General features: G+C 36.8%; 1 long non-coding RNA gene across 1 annotated transcript; it reads left to right on the top strand.

Annotated features, from left to right (window-relative positions):
• Positions 1 to 1,296: 1,296 nt before the first annotated feature.
• LOC130563027 (uncharacterized) lies at positions 1,297 to 14,175 on the top strand. The gene is made up of 3 exons (XR_008964027.1): positions 1,297 to 1,485; positions 12,686 to 12,763; positions 12,922 to 14,175. It is a non-coding gene; the product is annotated as an uncharacterized LOC130563027 (long non-coding RNA).
• The last annotated feature ends 2,813 nt before the right edge of the window (positions 14,176 to 16,988 follow it).

Here is a 16,988-nt window from a genome sequence, read left to right on the forward strand (position 1 = left end):
CACACAGATGCCACTGAGACTAACCGCCACACACACATGCACAATGTACTGTAAATGAAGACATTTCACTGACTTTTATTTTTTACCTAACCCTTCTATTGACATAAATGCAATGTAATATACATAACTATGTCTTCAGAGGTGTATGAAGTCCTTACATGATGAAGCGTTATGTTTTTATTATCTTAGAATTTCTAGCTACATACACCGCGGGTCCCCTTACATGGACATTTATTAGCCCTAAACGGGGAAAACTGTACTACAGAACATGTTTTGTGAATACGTTATCTCCTTCAGCAAAGAAGTGAAAACCTGAAGACATCTTAGTCCTGTGTCAGCCACCGTAGTGCTTCGAAGGGAGGGGGGATGCTGGGTGAACCATTGGTTGCACTTTCCAAGCTTACCACTAGATGCCACTACATTTTATACACTGGATATTTAAAAAATTAAACATACACACACATATAATGTACATACATACACGCATACAAATATACATGTCGCTGTTTGTCTCCCGCAGCAGAAGTGTTAACTGTCCGGGGCTTTAGTGTTTCCTGATTTCTGATTGCATCCACAGGCAGATTCCTTTGAGACTGAGGAAATGTGTAGCTAAAATATAACTTCATTATGTGGAGATGTCACGCATCTAAAACGCAACAGTGTTTTGGTGCAAATTATTCTGTCACTCAGTTGGAGCTAGTGAAATTAAACAGATGCCAAGGCTGTGACATGTAATCGCCTTTTAAGAAACATGAACGAAATATGCAAATAAAATGAAGAATGCATTAAACGCTCCATATACTTGTAACTCTAATAAATCACTTTTTTGTTTTTCTGAATTTTATACCGTAACAGTATGTCATGCATGTTATTTTGAATTTGTTTGAACTGTGCTGTTTAATGGTTCACCCAAAAAATAATAATTATGTCATGACAAAGTCACAGCTTTATAATGACTTGAGGGTGAGTAAATGATAAAAATGTTTTATTTCTGGGTAAACTATTTCTTTAAAATAGCATTAATAGGTTAACGTTTCATTTTAAGGACATCTTAATTCATCTCTCCAATAAGCAGTCTTTTTTCTACTGCATTTGATCTTCACTTTATTCCCAATGCACAATTTGGGCTCTCTATGTAGCCACTGGCGTGAAAGACTTCATTTCTCTCATCGTCACTTATAGAAATTGTCAAATTCTTGACACATGCCTGTGTGCTACCTGACTATCTCTTCTTGTCTCATTTGTTCTCGTCTTCTCCATGTCATTATTTTCTTTCTTCATTGTTTCTTGTTGTCACGTCAGGAATTCTGTTTCCTTCATTTCCGTTGACTCAGGCAAAGGCCATCGCTGTTCCTCCCAACTGAGACGACTTATCAGGGCCAGGCAGTGTGGAAACAGGAAGGGAGGGGATCCAGAGACACGGGGGCTTCTGCATGGTGGTCTGTCCCCTCTCAGCGGGAGGCCTGTCTACATCTGCATTCACAGGTCTGTCCCTTCTCGCTGATGAATGAGGGATATCACTGGGTTGGCTGTGTTTGGTTGTAGATTTTTTTGTGTCCCTGGATTGTGAGCCAGCTAAAACAACACAAGAAAACCACAACAAGAGACTGGGTGAAGTTAGCACGGTTTCCAAAGCGATATTGATATTGTTTGTTTAGTTAGTTAAATTGAGTCGTTTTTTTTTTTTTAGTTTGTGAAAGTAGTATTCATGAGAAAAATATTTGTAGGATTTCAGACTCTCAAAGTTAAGTTGGATCACCAAAAAAATAAAAAGTATTTATTCGTTATTTTATTAGATCAGACTAGTTTGTAAACTCTATTAACATTGAAGAAAAACAATTTATTCACAAACTCACACAAACATTGTATGGCTCTAGAAATATATCACATAAACAACGCTGACAAATCTTATATTGTTTTTCTCTTTTGTTTGGCCTTTAAAGAAACATAACATATGAGATCTGAAGTTTGAATGAATAAATGAAATGAATAAATACAACTTTCAATATTCATCAACTTTGCCTTTAAAAAACTCGAACTGCGTCAAAAAAGTCAAACTGTGTTAAACTGTGTTAAATTAATTATAAAGACATTAAAATTTTAGTATCCATCTAAATACAAAAACAACATTAGTCTGGAGCCCTGTTGTTTTTCCCACAATGCAATGCAACTGCATGATCTAAACATTGGTGAGGTGCCAGGTGGTTTAGGTGTTTTATTATTATTATTATTATTATTCAAGAAGTTACTATTTTTTTTCTGAATAACTGCAAAAGTCGTAGGCCTTTTGTGCCTCAAATATGAATTTACTTTATTGCTTTATGGCTGACAGGTGCATTTTGGGTCTTCTGTATCTATTCAATTGAGTTCTTAGCTGTGTATCTATGATGGATGGCTGTGATTGACTGGAAGATTTTACTGTTGAGCTTCAGAGAAGAGAGGTGCTGATACAGGCTTGAAGACACTTGGCAGGAGCTGAATAAAGGTGGTGGAGATTTACAGCTTTTTGAGCCTTTGAGCTTAAAAGCTGAATGACAAATGCAGGCTGTCAAAAGCTATAAGTTACTGAACACACTCTTTCAAACATTTCTGACAACTTGGCAGGAAAAAAGTTGCATTTGTTGTCTATATGTTCTTATTGCAATAAAAAAAGCTAATATTATTCACTAAAACTATGGATGATTCATGGGATTTACTAAACCAGCAAGTCATGAAAACAAGAAAGTATTATATTTTGCTGTTGTTTTTTCAACGTTTTTTCAGTTCTATTATTATTATCCACATTGTGTAATATTTAATTTGCCAGTGAAAGAGTCATTAAATCTTGGATTTGGGGCTGTTGCTTGTAATGCAAATAATGAAACAAATATCAAATTATGAAATTCACTGCAATACACTTTTCATGTTTTATGAATTTCTTACTTTAAATAATATTTTCATTGTTTTTAAACAAGCACAGTGTTGATGATGTAAGAAGCAGCAGCTGTCATGTGGGTGTTTTAGAGTTCCAGGCCTGGCCCACCTCATCCACAGGGTCACCACCAAACCTTATCCAACCTGCACTGTACTGCAGTCTAGAAGTTCTTCAGGAAATTGCCTAATAACAATAAAGAATCTGGGGGCAAACGGAGTCCATTCTGTTATGGAGGCCGTTCCAGAAGAGCTCCAGGTCGGAGGACCAGAAAGGCTCTCCAATGGGAGAAAATCTGGGATACTTGGAACCAATTAAAAGCACCCAAGGCTTGCCAGCTCCTCTGCTTCCACCCCCCCCCCCATCCTCCTCTTCATTTTTTCTTTCTTTTCATCTCTGTTCATTCACTTGGCTATGCGGCAGGAAAACCTCCTTCCACATGCTTTTATGGATCCAAAAGATCTTGATCACGCTGGAGAGACATGAATGCAGGACTATTCTCTAGTCAGCCTTAATTTAAATATTTTCTCAGATCAATGCTTTTAACCTCTCTAATCCAATGCACCTTTCTGTTTGTTTTTAAATTATAGTAAATCTTTACACTGATTGAAAAATACAGAAACCATTAAAGAGGTTGTAATGGTTTTAATGGTTTTAAGGGATTTGTATTTTAATGGATTTTGTATGTAACTATAATGGTGTCCACTGGTGCGTGATGGATTCTATTGGTGGGATATTAAATCCTACTGTAATAATGCCCCAAACACAATACAAAAAGAAATTTTGTAATGGTTTAAAAGAAAAAGCTATTGGTTCATAGTGGTATTTTAATGGAAACCAATAGAATTTCTGTGATGGTTTCTATTGAGTTTCTATGGGGTTTTTTGCAGCAGGGTAGAGAAGAAAACAATTGAACCACTACAAAAATGTAAATGGATTTATAATTTTTTAATGGTTATAATGGAAAATGTATTGGTTTTAATGAAAACTACAATGGTTTCTGTTGGTCACTACTGGTAATGTGTTGAGTTTTATGGGTTGGATGTTAAATATCTAAATCTGACCGGAATGAGGCCCAAAACACAGTAAATACATTTTGCCATGGTTTTAATAGTTACAGATCAGAATCAGAAAGAGCTTTATTACCAAGTGTGCTTGGACACACAAGGAATTTGTCTTAGTGACAGAAGCTTCCAGTGCACAAACAGGTTAAAAAAGTGACAAGGCATAGACAAAACGTAAAAAAATAAATAAATATGTGAGAGACAATACACATTTGACAAAAAGGACAATATTAGACAAATAAAATGGCTCATATAAAACATTTGAGATGGCTCATATCAAACATTTATAATGGAAACTTTTAGAATTTTTGAAAATAAATTGATTTTTGATGTTATTTATTTTATTATGTTTCTGGCAATATATGTATTAAACCTATCTGTGAAGTGGAATTGCTCTTATCACGGTATTTCCCATATTGTAATGTCACATAATGGTCAGCAGATGGCACCCAAAGCCCTCTAAAGTGTTCTCATAGCCACACACACCACAGCGCGCGTAAACACATGGCTAAATAATCGTTAACGGAGATTATGCTTTACTATGAGCACAGTTACATCAATATCGTGTTTTCAAACATGCTCAGATGTTAAAAAGATGACATTGGTTTTCTCCAAATAGATTTATGATACACAACAGCAGGAAAATCTTCAGTTCTGCCAATGACTTTACCAGATGCACGTACACGTGAACTGCTCAGAATATCTGCAGACTCGTCTCAAAAAATCGAATCACATTTGTTTCTGACCACAAATTCCCATCTCGTGTGATCCGATCAGGCCTGTTCAGTTGATGACCTCTCGTGGGGTTTTTAATAACTTTACCAGGTTACACAGGACACCTGCCTTTCACTTTTCAATTCAGTTCTGATTATTTACTGCAAACTCTAACTTACATTCAGACACTGCTAAACAAAAACTCTAAAATAATTTAATATTTTTAATAAGGAAGTCTTTCATTGTAATAGAGCTTCTCGTTAAGAGTGCATTGCATTGAAAAGGTCATGAGTTCGAATCCCAGGGAACACACATATAGGCTAATAAAAATGTGGAATGCACTTTGGAAAGAAAAACAGACCAAAATGTATCCATTTTTGGCTAAATGAATGAAAGTTGAAGTTGAGTTGAAGTTTTGTGTATATCAAAGTCTCCCTCTCTCTCTCTCTCTCCCTGAAGCTCTGCAGCGTGCAAAGAGGGCACAACACAGCGCTCTTGTTTAGGGTTGGGTGTGCACAGTCACTCCCAGGACTAATTGTCCCAAACTTCTTTCCAAATTGCAATAAAAGATAAACAGGCAACTCGATGGGCAGCTGTGATAATGCTGCTATCTGGCATCGGTTTAATTGTGGCAAATATGCTCTGCTTGATGGATAAATGATCTCTGGCCACACCCCCCTCCCTCATGGCCTGTGTTGTGCGTACTTCAGGGCCCATCTGTTTACTAACCATCTCATTTAAGGCACTTTGATGCCCCTGCCAGCATTTTTTTCAAAAGTTATTCCAACTGTCTGTACTTGTAGATATTGTGGAACTAATTGCATTGAGTTCGGATCATTCAGGCTTCATTTGAACTGTTTGATATATCATCTGATTATATATTGTCTTTGGATAGAATGAGTACTAGGACAAACGTTATTTTGTTAGGAAGGAGCTTGCTAGAAAAGCTATGGGCTTCACTCAACCTTGTCTTTTACGGGTGAACATTCAAAAGCTTCACCAGCTCTACACCCTGCTGAGTTATGGGTCCTACGAACTCTGTTGGTGTCCTCTGAGAATAACAGGGAGGGTGGAATTTCTCTGTGGCTCTTTGTGGGAGCAACAGCAGTGAGGAATGTTATGTTTAAACATACATTTACATTGAATCATTTAGCAGAGCTTTTATCCAGAGCGACTAACAAAAGCTTGTTTTTTTTCGAATTATTGTACATTTCACATCATATGAATTCATACGAATTAGTCACCTCATAAAATAGCTATGAATTCCTGTGAGATCATCCAACAAATCACTCTTTTGGAGGTCCAGTGGATGAAATTTACCAGCATCTAGTGGTGAGTTTGAGAATTGCAACCAACGGCTCACTCCACCCCTTCCTTTTGAAGCACTACAGTGGCTGACACAGAACTAATATGTCGTCAAGATTTTGCTTTTTTGCCGAAGGAGATAATGTATTTACGAAACACTCTCTGTAGAGCTGTTTGTCCATTTTGGGCTACTGTAGAAACAACATGGTGAATTCCATGTAAGGGGACCCGCGGTGTACAGTATGTAGATAGAAATAGCTGATTCTAAGATAATAAAAACATAACGCTTCATTGTGTTAGGTATACACCTCTGTAGACATAATTATGCATATTATATCTCTTTTCTGTCAATAGATCCTCCTAAAAATTACACATTGGACCTTTAAGGAAAATGATGAAAGTAATACAGTCATAATTTATTCACATGTTAGATAAGTCATTGCCTTAGTTTTTTTTGTAAGCTTAACATGTTGCTTGATCACTTTTCCAAAATCTATAACAGCATCACACATTCTTGGGCTGTCAGACAGCGCTTCTGTTGCAATGTATTGTGTAAGAGGAAACTTTTTTCCCTCTATTCTCCAGCCTCGCTGAGGGCTTTGCTAAAACCAACAGACTCCCCTGCAAGGAGCGAACAGGAAATGACTCAACGCAAACAGGAAGTGCTGTGAGGTGACCAGTAGCATGTTGAATGGGGAATGTTAGACAGGTCTGGAAGACAGCCGCTACTGCTTCAGGAAACAGCTGGGCTGAGAGAAAGAGAGAGAGACAGAGAGAGAGAGAGAGAGAGAGACTGCTGTTATGATTTGACTGTTATGGAAAGAAAGGCCAAGGCTGCTGTATTGCTAAGCAAACTGTTTAGATTTAAACTAATCTAAAAAAATAGACTATTTGAATACTACCAATGGAAGAGTGTACTGCATGTGTATGGAAAAGATCACTAACCATCTCAAAGATATTCAGCACATTGACATTTGTACTGTTTGTTACACAAAATTCTCCTGAAGCGTCAATCTGAAATCCACATGGAAATGTTTCTTCTGGGATGTTTTGTATAGTAAAACATTGAAGCAGCTGAAATAAATTCATTGCATTTTGGGGGGGATTTAAAGGAGTACACCTGCCAAATGAATTTTTTAATCATTTACTCACCTTGTTGTCATTTCAAACCTGTATGACTTTCTTTCACGGAACACACAAAAAAGATATTTTGAAAAATGTTGTTAACAGCCCCTCATTGACTTGCATTGTTTTTGTGTCGATACAATTGAAGTGAATGGGGGGCTGTGCTGTTCTGTTACCAACATTTTTCAAAATCTCTTCTGTTGTGTTCTGCAGAAGAAATAAAGTCATACCGGTTTGAAATGACAAGAGGGCATGTAAATGATGACAGAATTTTCATTTCGAAGGTGAACTAAGACATTTTAAGATTTAATGCAAAAACTACTTGTGTTGAACCATTAATAGCTGTATAACATTTTTCCTAATCGTAAATTCCAGGCCTCGTGGAAATGCGGTGCAATGACATGAAAACAGTTTAGCGAATAATAAAATGAAACATGCCTATCACATATCAAGGGCTGTATCTTTCACATTTTATAATTCTATGGTTACTTGATTTACAATGTTACATGGAATTCAAAAGAGCTCTGTTTATCAAAAAGATATCAAGGTAACAACATCAAATAAAACATATTAACAATACACGTACACTTGAAAACAAAGTACATTTGAATTCAGCTACAAAATCACAAAACACATGGCTAATTGAAGTAGGAAGTCCAGAAATGTATTGCTAATTAAAATCTGTGAATCATTTGTTTCTTCAGTTGAACCATTTGAACGAACTGGCTCAAGAATCTAAATCAGCCTTCCGAAAGATCATAGACAAAAAGAGAGAGATTTTATTAGTGTGCATTTTGTTGCTCAAATTTAGGCCAGTGTGTGCAAAATAATATCACATTAAAACTGCAATGTAATGTTTTGGCATGACTCGTAACTCTTGAAGAGCAAACCAAACCGTGGAGAGTCTGTGGTTTATATTGCATTGTGCTGTAACCCAACGCTCATGACCCCAGTCTCTGCTACCTTTACGTCTTACAGATCTTGTAGAACCTTTATAGCTTACATGGTTCATGTATGCATGAGCTCTCGGTTTGTGGGTTTGCTGGTTGGGGGAGATGGGGTCTCACAAATACTTTTAATAGTCTCTCCCCAAGGAGCTTTTTAGCGAGAGCAATGAAATACCCCCATGTCTAAATGGCTCAAACGTAACATACGTTAGCATTGCCAGTTCTCTCCGACTGTACGGTCTGTTCCTCATAGTCAGCCTGTCCTCTGAAAGGTTATTAATTGTGGGCTTGATAAGCGGGGAATAATCTGTGGCACAGCTTAATAATGGTCTGATATTTATAAAGACCATCTGCTTGTAGCATTTATAGAATGATATGACATGTCATTGTTTCTGTCAAGCAGCTGGCTGCTGTGTGCTCCACTGGCTTCTGTCCCACCCTCTCTCTCTCTCTGTCTGTCTGTCTGTCTGTCTGTCTCACTCTTCACCTTTTTACCTATCTCTCTCTCTCACTGTCTATCTATCATGTCTCCCGGCTCACTCTCAACCTGACAAAGGTTCCTTTTGAATGAACATGCAATGGATGTTTTATGACTTGGCTTACCATGAGAAGGTCTGGGAGTAATCTGGCTGGAACAACTGTTGGTAAAGCCTTTCTTTTCTTCGTTTGTTTTGAAAGTCATTACAGACAGAGGATATGGCCAAATTATGAATAACTACTGCCAGAAATACATTTAGTGATGCTGAAGTTCATCAATGATAAACGGTGATGCTCCAAGCTAATCAAAGTTGCGTGGTCATTGAAAGTTGGTGTGCTTGTTTGTTGGAACAACAGCAAAAACAAAACGTCTTTGTTATTACATTGTTATTACATGTTAATTATATCAAAAAGACCATTAAACTTTTATATAACCATTCTGCATGAAATTGATAGTTTAGGTGATGAAATGAAAAGACAACAAACGACATGTGATAAAAACTAAAACATTGTTTATTTATTTTTTCATTTGAGCCTCTCTTGCGGCTTTAATGTGATAAATGTGTTTCGTGTTCAGAGTGCAGTTGAGATATGAGTACCGCTCCATCACAGTTGGAAAGGATTATTTTAAAGAGACACGCTTGTACGCAGGGTTAAGACTGGTTAATGTCACATATTTATCACAATCGTTCTACTCCGTCTACAGGTGATAAATTGTGTTTTTAACATACATATTCAGAATGAAACTCCTTAACTGTACATAGACATAGCTATTTTATTCATTCAGTTTTAAGACAAATATTCACATGACTCTTGATCTTCATTGTTTAATTTATTGGATGTTCCTGGATGTGAGGTAAACAGTCCATCCATGACTAACAACGATGACTCGGCTGTTCAGAGATATGATTACTAGGGTATGACGAGAGGATTTTCAGAAAACTATTTCAATAAATTCTTTTGTGACGTTCATCCTTTATGAAGGTTCTCTGAGGCATTGTTGACTAAGAGGTGTTTTCTTTCTGCTTCTGAGAGCGAGACAGTGTGTGTGTGTGTGTGTGATTTGGATGCAGTTCTGTGTTTGTGTATGATGTGGGTGGCTGTATGGACATTGATGTGCGTGTAAAGTCTGCACTGTTAAGCAGGAGATAGATAGCAAACAAAAGTCAGAAAAGGATAAAAAAAACATTCAAATGAATAGAGCGAAGGAAAGAGAGAGAGAGAGAGAGAGAGAGAGAGAGAGAGAGAGAGAGAGAGAGAGAGAGAGAGAGAGAGATTGAAGTGTGTTTGGGCAGCACCAGACTGGATGGAGAGCAGCATGTTTGTGTTGGAGCTGTTAGCTGCATATTTGGACCACATGTGCTCTGAGTTTGGGAGTAACAGGCCAAATGAAAGGCACATTGTACCTCAGAATTGCCGCGTCTGCACTTGTGCCCGTGGAAAGCAACCAGCTCACACAGAGAGAAAAAGAAAAGCTGGAGTGACAAAGCTCCAGATGGAAATCAATGTCATTAGTCAGGCAGACACGCCAGCTCTGGTGCTGTGGCTTCTTTAACTGCCATGTGCATAACTGTGGTTGTAAACCGATTTTCATCTGTTTTATGCGAGCTGGTGAGACTAAAGAGACTGAAGTGTTATTCCTCTGGCACTTACTGTGATCGTATTTTCTGACAGGTAAAATATGCCTGAGGTTAGAAAGCAACTCTGCATAAATTCCCCGAGAATTACGGTTTGTCTTGTTAAGCTGAATGTAGTTTTGTGAAGGCATGCTGTCTGAAATTGGGTAGTCCGAATTCAACTAGAAATCCAAAATACGTCACAGATCTGACACTTTCAGCCTGCAGTAATATATTTGGTCAGATGGGGGCGGTAATGAGCTGCGATTGAATCTCACACAATACTTACTGTAGAGGCATCTCAACGTTTCACGCTTTCAATGTGGGTTTTCCATGTAGAGCTGTCTGATTCTGAGAACATGAGAGCACTACAAAAAAAAAAAATAAACCACACTCTTGCACATTTTTTATTTTCTGCCAGCCACTTCTCAGACGTTTCTCCTTCCCGAGTAAAGCTATTTGTCACTAGTATAGAATGAAGCCAAGGATAAGCAATAAAGCACGTTCTGCTAGAGATGCTCCTGATATGCAAGAATGCCTTTCTCGTTGTTAAAGCACAGATTTAACTTCACTGGGTTTCTGCGAGACACATCTGTGTTAAACCTGCGACAGTTGCTTGTTTTCCAGTTTATTTAGCAGGTTTTATTCTGCACCATCTATAGGGTTAATAAGCCATATATTGACACAGTTATCCCTTACAAGACAATCTGTAAACATCAGGTCAAGACTCATGTGACTGTTTTACTTGCTTCTTGTTTATTTTAAAGAAATAACTCACCCAAACCTGAATATTCTGGATTTACTCGCCTTTGGAGTATTTTTTTGTGAAACACAAAAGCAGATTTTTATTTTACACTATTATTTTGTTATGGTAGCCTTTTAATGCAAGTCTTTACATATAGTAAAATACAGTAACAGTGCCAACACCTGTCAAGCTCAAATAGACAAAATATATTAATCAACAAATAAAAACTACACTGTGAGCACCAAGTGTCATAATATTAGACCATACTACATGATAGCTGACATGATGATAGCTTTGTGTGGGTATTAGACTACATTTTTTTGTCGATATGCTTGCCTGATATCTTTTAATTTACTTTGCTTCATTTTCTGTAAGTAGACAATAAGCTCTGAAACGTTTGTTGTTCAGGGTCTGTTTTAAGATCATGTCAATATGTGATCATGTATTCATAATTATTATGAACACTGATGTGCTGGAAGTGTCTCTGTTCTTTCACACTTTAAATTCAATTACATTTCAAGCAAATTTGTATTTCAATGTACTAATTGAAATTTCTGTAAGTAGTTACTTTGACTAAGCAAATTCTGGGTATGTGTACAAGCTTTTTTAATGTCAACACACGCTTCCCCCATTTAGTCTCATTTAAGGTGAGAATTATAAAGACCATTTTACCCACATTCACTCTATATCTGCCTCTGAGAAACTTTTCACAAGTACTAGCATTGCTCATGGAAAATATTGGTATGACACAGATCTGTGGGTACCCCTCTTTGTACTTTATTTTACCCTGTACTCTGAAACCCACAACCCTTCTTTTCAGTCTCTTTTACTTAACCCATTTTTTGTTTTTGTATTGTAATTTTTGTAAAAAAAAAATTTAAGAATTATTTTTTTCATGAAACATGTCAGTGGCTTAACAACACCCCTTTATATTTTTATAAATAATAAATAATATTTACTATAAATTACTCTATAATATATATTATAATATTTTTATATAACATTTATTTATTTAATACATCTTTTTATTCTTACTTTTAGAAAAATTGTGTTGGCCAGAAAACAACAAAACTATACAGAAGAATTGAATGGATACATGAGCTTGAGTTCCATGTCCTAGCCCCCGTTCTTCATCCCCCGCATTACTTCCTGATGCACTACTGAGCTGCCAAAAATAGATTCATGCCAGTATAGAACAATTTCAATCACAATGAATGTACAAAATAAAGGTCACTGTAAAGAAATATTGCACCAATAGAAAAAAATGTTGGCAAGAACACACAACATTGTGTGCTTGTTATGTTATTCTGTCTGCATGCAGATGTTTAGATATGGGCCTGGTTTCACAGCCAGGGCTTAGTTTAAGCCCGGACTAACCCTTAGTGAAAGTGGGATATTTAACTACTTTTATAAAAATGCCCTAGTAAAAAATATTACTGGTGTGCATCTTGAGACTAAACAAAGTCGCTGACAAGATGTTTTAAGGTGAGTTATTTTCAGTTAAGACTGCTCAAACATTAATTTTAGTCTGGGATTAGCCTTAAACCTAGTCTGTGTAACCAGGCAATGAAGTGTCTAGAAGAGGATTTATAAGATACAAAAATGTTTATCACACAATAATATTTATATGAAAAGGATGGAGTTGTATACACAGATATGGCAGTTTATGAGAACATTCTGACATTAATTATTATTATGATTATTATCTCTTTCTGTTTCTATTTTTGTTAATGTGCTTACTCTTAAAAAAAAACTCAGAATCTTTGTCTGTTGTTTCACAGTTTCTGCTCTCCCGCATACACAGTATGTAAAAAACAGCACATCAAAAGAGCAGGATGTCTGAATACTGAGTATTTATGGTACGGGAACAATACACAGCGTTTGGTGATTGTGAAATATTTCCAATGTAAAATAAATGTTTTTTTCTCATACTTACTTCTTGATTTAATCTCTCATGTGAAATCATTCAGTTCAATTAACTCCACCTTCTTGATATCTTCATCCTGTGGTTTTATAGGCATGGGAAAAAAGACGACTCACTGTATGGCTACTCAATGACCCGGAACAACGGCTGTAATCGCTGTGGCTCCACGGCCCTGAAACAACACAAGCCGCCCTGCACAAATATGCCTCTCTGCTTGACCAGACAGAGGCCGATGGAAACGGCCACCCTATTAAACCCCACAGATTTCAAAGGTGGCCGACAATCTCTGCCAGTTTATCATTCAAACAGCGAATCAACCACACCCTTACAAACACTGCCCACTCCATCAGCAGCTGGACTCGATGACACTTTGGAAATAAGAACTGCCCTAAAATTGTGTTGGATTAATGGATGTGAATTTGGTAGAATAAACAAAGAAATCTATAGCTCTGTTGTGCAGATGTGGACCGATCTACAAAAGTACAAATATTAATGGAGCATTTGATTTTGGAGAGTTTTGTTTCGAACAAGTATATTCATAAACCAATGATTCGAGCTCCAGAGGAGCTTTGACAAAATTCATGATGAATAATAACAACGAAAGCTCTCACATATACAGGAAAATCAGATATAAACGAATATTGAATTCTGATTGACAGTGTATGCAAGACAAAACCAGCTATCGTACTGCCATCATCTGAGCTCCATTGACTGACAGCAAATTTTCATTCTCTATCATATCTGTGAAATCTGACCACTTTTTAGAAACCGAACGATGTTGCTGCTTCACTGTGAACCATCAGCTCCTGCGGTGTCCGTCTTTATTTTTAGATGGAGGGATCGCGTTTCGGCAATGAGAAGACCCCTCTAACAGGAAGTCACCCAGTGGGACATCAGGCTGTCTCTGGCTAGCTTGGGCCTTGAGCTCAGCTCATCCTGAGGGTGAATTACACACACGCACACGCTCTGGATACATTGGTTAAACTCCATCTGAACTCAACATGAATATCCGCATGGCCTTGTCATGCTATAAGGAGAATCACACTGCTTGTGGTAAGTTCTCATGGGTCGAATGAGGAAGAGCTCTGTGGGTATGTTAAACAACACCTCATGAACATATAATAAAGACTTCATAACTCTGAAAGTGACTGATGGTATTACACATGTGAATATGTCAATATTGATCACAGTAAATAAGCTGAAATGACACATGCGCCATATTCAAGCTTTATATAAAGCTTTAATAAAGCTTTTCTTAAGGGTTTTTAATGTCGTTTAGGTGTTGTTTTTATACAGTATACTGTATATAATGAAAATGTTCATCGCATGACAATGCTCCCTCATTATTTTGGAATATATAAAAAATATAAAATGGTAACACTTTATAATCATTTACCCACCCACAAGATGCATTCATTCAATAAAAATGTTGTCAAGTTCAAATGAGATTTTGATAAGTTTATTAAACAAACGTGGAGTGTTGGGGAAGCTACTTTGAAATTGTAGTTAGATAAGCTACAAGCTACTCATGAATAAAAGTAGTTAAGTTACAGCTTACCTACCCATCTGAAAAAGTAGTTAGCTACACTACAAGTTACTATAAAAAGGTAGCTAGCTTCTTTGAAATTACATTTTTATTTTTACAATCTCACATTAAAAAAATGTAATAGTGTAATATTTATTCTAGCAAACTGTATAGTACATTTCCTAGATATAGTACCTTTTTTTACTTTAGTAAATATTAAAGTATACTACATAATTTATAAATTGTAACAATTTACTATAGCTAGATACAGAATACTGTAGTATTTGATAATAGAGTTTGATAGTTACCATAATATTCGACAGCTGTAATATACTACAATGTACTATAGTAAATACTAAAGTATACTATATTTTTATGTGATGTGATACACATGTGTGATTGACAGTGTTGGGCAAGTTACCTCCAAAATGTAATAAGTTATATATTACTAGTTACTGTCTTTGAATTGTAATGTGTTACACTACATTTGAGTTACTTTAATCAAAATAACCACAAAAGTATGACTACCCTGCTTCAAAGAAACACCACAGAATTCTAATGGTTTCCATTAAAACTCCATTGGAAACCATTAGGTTTTATTAAATACCTTTTTTGTAGTGTGTTTTGGACATTATTTGAGCATGATTTGATAATCTCGTCAACAGAACCCAACACACACCAGTAGAGACTTTTGTTTCCATTACAACCAAAAAAATTCCCATCATAACCATTAAATCGAGTACATTTCCATTTTGTCATTTAGCAGATGCTTTTATCCGAAGTGACATACAGAGAGTTCAGGGAGCAATAAAGCGATATGTCATACAGGAGCAATAATACAATAGGTGCTAATACCAAGTTTCTAGTTTCCACAAAAGCCACAACAAACCTGTTGAGAGAAAGAGAGAGGGTTCGTTTTTCTTCTTCTCATTTGCCTGTCAAGTATTCACAGAAGAGATGGGCTTTAAGTAGTTTTTTTAATGTTGTGAGAGATGTGGTTGACCGGACTGAGTTAGGAAGAATATTCCACGAGGAAGGAGTTGTAAAGGAGAATGAGCGGGAAGCGATTTACTGCCCTTATGAGAAGGCAGTACAAGACGCCGCTGGTTTGCTGAACGCAGGGTTCTTGATGGGGTGTAGGAGTGTAGGAGGGTGTGAAAGTATGCCGGTGCAGATCCAGTGATAGTCCTGTAGGCAAGCATTAGTGACTTGAATCTGATATGGGCTTCAACCGGTAGCCAGTGGAGAGATGAAAAGGGGCGTCACATGAGCCCTTTTGGGCTGTTGGAAGATGAGGCGTGCTGCTGCGTTCTGAACCAGCTGGAGTGGTTTAATAGCCTTTACAGGAAGACCAGCAAGGAGAGCATTGCAGTAGCCTGGACAAGGAGTTGTGCCGCATACTCAGTGAGATAGGGTCTAACCTTTCTAATGTTGAATAAGGCATATCGGCATGACCGCGTTGTCTTTGCAATGTGATCATTGAAGGACAGCTATTCATCACATATGACTCTGAGGTTCCTGGCTGTTTTGGAGTGATTGTGGTATTGCCAAGTTGGATGGTGAGATCGTGTTGAATCGTGCATGTGCTGGAAATTTTAAATTTATATGATGGTTTCTATCGCTTTTTCAGCAGTGTGTGCATTCTAAAATGCTAAAATATAGTTTATTGCTGCTCATTGTACATCCAGTGGAGGGCGATGTGTTAATGCATAATGATTGTGCTCGTCAATGTCACTTTTTCCTCAGCCATCCAATCAGCAATCGGCAAATACCTGTAGGCTACAACAACATGTCTGTCTACAATGCATAAAAACAATGCAGGAATTAATACTATACGATCCATGGACTACCACAATATTAAAAAAAAGAACTAAACAAATTATCTGCGAGACTAATACTAGTTTGACAATACTTAGGCGGACATTCCGTATCAAGGCAAACAATGTGCATCAATGCGTTGTCGAGCTCCCACAGTCGGTGTTTTCAGACGCGTTTAAATACTCGAGTGAAATATGTGGAGCATCAAATATGAGAGGCATAGAAAAGGCTCATGGCACAATTTAACTAACAATCGCTGTCAGAATCGCAAAACTAGACAAGCTGCCATCTGATGAATTATGGTAGAGGTAGAGCCCACTACAATGCAACCTATAGCCAAATGACAGGGTAAAACGCATAACCTCTTTCTACTTACTTTCGTTTTGTTTCTATTGTTTTTTAGAATCTGTTGCATTTATTTCAACCATCGGATTTCAGTTACAGGAAATAGTATAGCAATCATAGTATTTTAATCACAGATTAGGTTTTTCTGGAAATGGAATGTAGGCCTATTGGTAAATTATAAAAAAAGAATTTCAGGGGGAAAATACATTGTTGTAACGCATGTTACTGAGATTGTAACAGGTATAATATTACCCAAATGTTATTAGTAATGCGTTACATTACTGCATTACAGCAACAACTAATAAATTACTGTAATATCGTTACTTTTGTAATGCGTTACTCCCAACACTGGTTATTGACTAATGTTTTAAATAAATTTAAAACTGTTTTAAAACTGTAATACAATACCATTATCATTGTATTGTTTATTTATTATTTTCATTACATAAGATTCATATTTAATACTTAATAG

Source organism: Triplophysa rosa, linkage group LG12 (genome assembly GCF_024868665.1).
Source record: "Triplophysa rosa linkage group LG12, Trosa_1v2, whole genome shotgun sequence".
NCBI lineage: Eukaryota > Metazoa > Chordata > Actinopteri > Cypriniformes > Nemacheilidae > Triplophysa > Triplophysa rosa.